Here is a 6,355-nt window from a genome sequence, read left to right on the forward strand (position 1 = left end):
AAAGAAGAAAAAGAAAATGAAAATATCAACAGTAACAAAAAAGAAATATTGTAGAAATTTATATTAAGTTTCTCATCCCTTAATACTGTTTCTTTGTTCTCTAAAACATCACCGATCTCAACAATCTCAGAGAGAGACGGAGAGGCAGACAGACATACAGAGACAGAGATAGATAGATAGAAAGATAGATAGATAGAAAGATAGATAGATAGATAGAGAGAGAGAGAGAGAGAGCGACAGACAGACAGACAGACAGACAAATAGAGACAGCTGAGAAAGAGAATAGTAGTAAGATTATATAAATCCGTGTATCTCTGGGAGACACTTTTATCCTTTAATTTCTATGCACAATGTCTTATGTGTTTTTATATATTTTGACGGTGAAAGTCTACGTATATATATGTAAAATGCTTTCCGAAATAAACTTGCACTTCATTTTAAAAGTTCCGAAGAAGGTATAAAGTGATGCTCAACATTCAGGTTTTGGATGCAGTGAATTTTACAGCAGAAACAGCAGTAAACTAATGAAATTTATTTCATCATGTTTTTTTTTTTGTTCCTTTTCATTTATTTAATTTTACGATAACATACACACACACAAGCAGATGTTGCACGCACTTTTCCATTCGCCAAATTTGAATTCTTCATACAAGACATTCTTCAAGCCAAATTCCAAATAGAACCCACATGTCAGTGGTGGCACAGGAATGAAACCAGGGGCCGCATGTATGCGATTCAACCCTTTTAGCGATCCCGCCACATCTTCATTTCTTTAACGCAAGACAGAAAATATTTGGTGTCACACAAAAACGTGTTGCAGATTGTTTTGCATACATGCATATATATATATATATATATATATATATATATATATATATATATATATATATATATATATATATATATATATATATATATATATGCCATCTAAATGTCATGCTGTAGCTTTCTTCAATTTCTTGATATACGATTTGTATGAAAGCGCTAATTGAACATTATGAATTTTACAAAATATTTTTTTAATATTGAACACACTTCAACATTGTAAAAAAAAATTAAACACAATAATAAAAAAAGTGAAAACCTGACCATATTGTAACTATATTCAACTGATATATTATTCTATACACATTTCCACAAATTAGAATATATATATATAGGTATATATATATATATATATATATATATATATATATATATATATATATATATATATATATATATATATATATATATATATATATATATAGGTATATATATATATAGGTATATATATATATATATATATATATATATATATATATATATATATATATATATATACAGGTATATATATATATATATATATATATATATATATATATACAGGTATATATATATATATATATATATATATATATATATATATATATATATATATGCATATTTACATATATATGTGTATGAATATATATACATACACATATATATTTACATATACATACATACAAATATGCACAAACAGGTATCATATATACATACACACAAAAACATACAGAAGCACCCAGATATACAGATATTTACATATGTGAAGGCGCGTAAAGAGTGGTTAGAGTGCGGGACTCACAGTGGTACAATCGTTACTTCGAGACCGAGGTCGAACGATGCGTTGTGTCTTTCAATGAAGCACTCTATTTCACATTATTGCAGAGCACTCAATTGAAATGAAACTCCTGCAGAAACAATAGCTGCAATGAACTGGCGTATGATTCAGGTGTTGCAAGCAGCAACATTGTACTCTCCGTCGCCTATACGCCATAGAAACGTATGTAGCTCAGGTTTAATTTGCTAGTAGACTCATTAGATTTATTAAAATATATACGTTCTGATAGTTGCATGCAAGCAAGCATACATACGCACAGACATAAATAGATAGAAAGACACACATACGCACACAAACACACGCACACACACACAGAGACATCAATGCGCACAAACGCCCGAGCACCCACCAAACTTCACATGCATACTACATCAATGGAAATAATATTGTTAAAGATGCTAATAACGAAGATGATGAGGATAATGAAGATTGTGATACGATAGCCATAACTAAACAAAATCGTTTCATTAAATATAGGGGGAAAATGACTCTGGAGGCATATTATGTTGTGCTGAATATAATAACGCGTGTTATTTTATACTTGCCAGGTACAGTAAAATTGATAATAGCATAGAATGTTTGTCTAATAACTTTCAATTGTCATATGCCTAAATAAACCCATCTGCAGATTAAGCAATCCTGCCAGAAAACTATAATTACAAACCAAATTCTACTGAGGGACATAAGCAACATCAGGGAGGCAGCTGAAATGTAACAGTAGCCATATAGTAGCTGTGTCATTAATTGTTTCAAGTGTATAAATACCAATCTGATGACAGATTCCTCTATCCATCTATATCGAAATACTTGATCAAGTACTCTGAATTCACCAGCAGATACGTTAGTAGTTTTGATTCTAATATTGAGATGATCATATATGTACCGGAGGCACTACTCATTACACTATGCGCTTGTCATTTACGTATATACACGCATAGCACTCTGAATTTAAAAACTAGAACATTAGGTTAGGCAAAAATTTAATTATTTTTCTCTATTTAATGCTATTGCGAAACTACGGAACCATTTTTATCCCTTAACTAGAGTCTTTGTTTTTCAATTAAACAAATTTATTCACTTCTTCCGATGCAATAAGTTCGTGATTATATCTCTACGGTATTTAAAAATCACATTTTATCACAATGATATTCTAAATCAGGTTTGACTTAATGTCTCGGAAAATTTAGACACTAATCTAGAAACTTCTAAATTCACTATAAAAATTGTGTTACTTGAATTAGAAAATATTATCCATAGGGAATTTCTTGCTCATTGAAATATTTCATATTCTAAAATTTTTTCTATTGTTCGAATATTTAAAAGTAAAAAAAAAAATCATTGTGCGTTAAAATAGTTTTGATATCTTTTAGATGGGAATTATTTATTCAGACAATAAGCTGGAATACAATTATCCGAATAAGATTCAGCTGAATTTGTAGGAAATTTTTGATACCGATTTAAAGACTATTAAAATTCTCTATAAACTCGTATATAATTGCAATTATATAACATAATAGAGAGTTGCGACATTCTGTTGCTATAGGAATATTGATATTATAACATTTTATATAGTCTTGTTTAAAATATGCTGGGGTGGGTAGAACCTTTGTGAATAATATGTCAAGTTGGAAAACTTTCACAGTGCAGATATTTCTATATCTGCAGTATGATGATTATTATATATTATAATATATGTTATACTTACTCTTGTTTTTGTTCTTGTTCTTATTGTAGCTACTGCTGATGTTTTTTGGTTTTAGCTGACTGAGCAGACCAGGGATCAAAAGGCTTTCAAACATCCTGTACTTTTCTGACTTCGTTTATCTAGGACAACAATACGTCTTTTATACGACGCTAGGATGTGTGAACTTTAACTGGAACTTTAACAGGAAGTTAAGTACTTATGGTCAGACAAGCAATCACATGGAAGATATCTTGATCAATTCATACAATTCATTTTAGAAGGTGACTAATTAAAGTACATCATAAAGGTATAATACCAGCTTTCTTCTGTCGAGCGGCAGTCATTTTACAGAAAGTGTATTTCGCAGAGAAGCAGCACCGAGTGAGGAAGATATAAACCGCAATGGGCAGATAAAGTTCATGCTTGCCATATGCAAAGAAAAAAATTATATTCTGACATAAAATAAATGTGTTTGAATCTTAGTTGACCAAAGTGTAGTAAATATGTATAGACCTAAGTATATGAAGAACGGCAAATGCAGCTATTATGAATTTGATATGGATTTAGAGCAAAATCAAAGAGAAACTTTTAGGTATCATTAATAATCTCTAATATATCGGGTACTTTACGAAATCTGTTAACAAAGCAACCGTATACTACACACTCACACACACATACACACGCACAACATCAGGTCCCAGAATATTCCCTATATTGTATCCTGACCCATTATCTGCGAGGCTCGCCCGTACAAAACTAACCTGAGAATATGTAAATTGTGTTTCAGGGAATCCCTCGCAATCTTCTGCCATCAAAACCTCTCAGTATTCAGTAGATATTCAGGAGAAATACGTGGAGAAATCCTTTCATGTGAGTACAATTATTATTATTCGTTTGCCCATTACGTAAGGTCTATAGAATTCCCCTAATTACGATCCAACCTTAAATTACAGCTTAACCCTGAAAGCTAAATAGCCCTTCCACCTATACCTCCCATTCTATATATATAAATATATATTTATGCCTCTCTCTATGTATTGGCTTCGAACATTCCTCCTTTCCTAGCACATCCACTTATGGCACCAACCTATTTTCATTCCTTGAATTTCACACACCATCTACCAACATTAAAACTATTTAGTAATTACGAGCTCCACAGTTGATGGACCTGAAATATGCCCCCACGTCTTAATTTTCTGTATTTTTTGTACACAGCGTAAATTAGTTTTATAAGTATCTCTAAGCTTATACACGAACGTTCATCTTCTGAATAGTTTCAGGTTTAGTTTCTTTCATTATATATATATACGCCTATATAAATTTGCATATACATGTATGTTTTATAAGTCAAGCCTAGGAGTGTTTAGTTTTTACACCTCAAGCTTAGTTATCGATAGAAACTTCGGGGTTCAAATCATTTGAGCTCTACCACGTATTTACTATATCGAGCATCTCTGGATCTCACTTGTTGAATCTGCCTATCTGTCTCTGTCTGTCTGTCTTTCGGTCACTTTCTCGGTCTTTCTCTCTCTTTCTCTCTCTGTCTCTCTGTCTCCCTTTCTCTGTATATATATATATATATATATATATATATATATATATATATATATATATATATATATATATATATATATATATATATATATAAATATATATATATAAATATATATATATATATATATATATATATATATATATATAAATATATATATATATATATATATATATATATATATATATATATATAAATAAATATATATATATATATATATATATATATATATATATAAATATATATATATATATATATATATATATATATATATATATATATATATATATATATATATATATATATATATATATATATATATATATATATATTTATTCTTACCTAAATTCTTACTATAAACTCTTCCTATGACCTTGAACGATACTATGACCAACCACACACATACATAAACACCCACTACCACACACACACACATACACGTGCTATCATTACACACACACACATACCTCCTTCTCTTGCACTCTCCTGTCTTTGAAAAGAACTCTTTCTCCACCCTTTCCCTTCCGGTCATTTCAATATGTGACCGCGTGTGCATCGTTGGCGATTTTCTTTCTCTGTCTTCTCTTCTTTGGACTTTTCCTATATTTCGGATGAAGAGCTCTGCTCGAAACATGAAATCTTTCTTTTTCTTTCCTTTGCTGAGCGTCCAATAACACTGTACTTATTCCACGTCCTCGCGTTGTTGTTTTTTTCGTGTTTTTTCTTTCTTGTTCATGTTTGGATTGAATCTATCTATCTATCTATCTATATATATATATATATATATATATATATATATATATATATATATATATATTCGCCATGCTGGAACACTGAACACAACAGGGTTTTTTTAATACTCTATTTATTTCCTCTTATTCTTTCCCGAGAGTCAAGCTCTTACACTTGCTTGTTATTCCTACACCTGCCTTCGTGTTTCTTTTTCTTTACATTTGAACTATATATTATATATTTAAAAGTCTTTAACGTTTCGAGCCTACGCTCTTTCCACAGAAAGGAACACAGAAACAAACAAGGAAAGAAAAAAAGAATGTGTAGTGGCTATATATATATATATATATATATATATATATATATATATATATATATATATATATATATATATATATATATATATATACAGACTGAGAGAGAGAGAGAAAGTAAGAGAGATAGATAGATTGATTGATAGATAAATACACATTTATATGCATGAATACATATACACACATATGCTTATATATATATATGGTGATGTTACCGCATTATTCCGCATTGTCTATTATCATTATGCATATATATGTATGTACGTGTATGAGTATGTGTGTGTGAGCGTATATGAATATATACATACCTACATACATGCACGCACACATATACGCTTATATATTTATATGTGCAGGTGTATATGCGCGTCATTTTTTTATCTTTAAAACCAGGCGTTATTCCCCAAACACCATTGTAGGTTTCATCCTTA

The sequence above is a fragment of the Octopus bimaculoides genome, chromosome 5, assembly GCF_046866305.1.
Source record: "Octopus bimaculoides isolate indiv1 chromosome 5, ASM4686630v1, whole genome shotgun sequence".
NCBI lineage: Eukaryota > Metazoa > Mollusca > Cephalopoda > Octopoda > Octopodidae > Octopus > Octopus bimaculoides.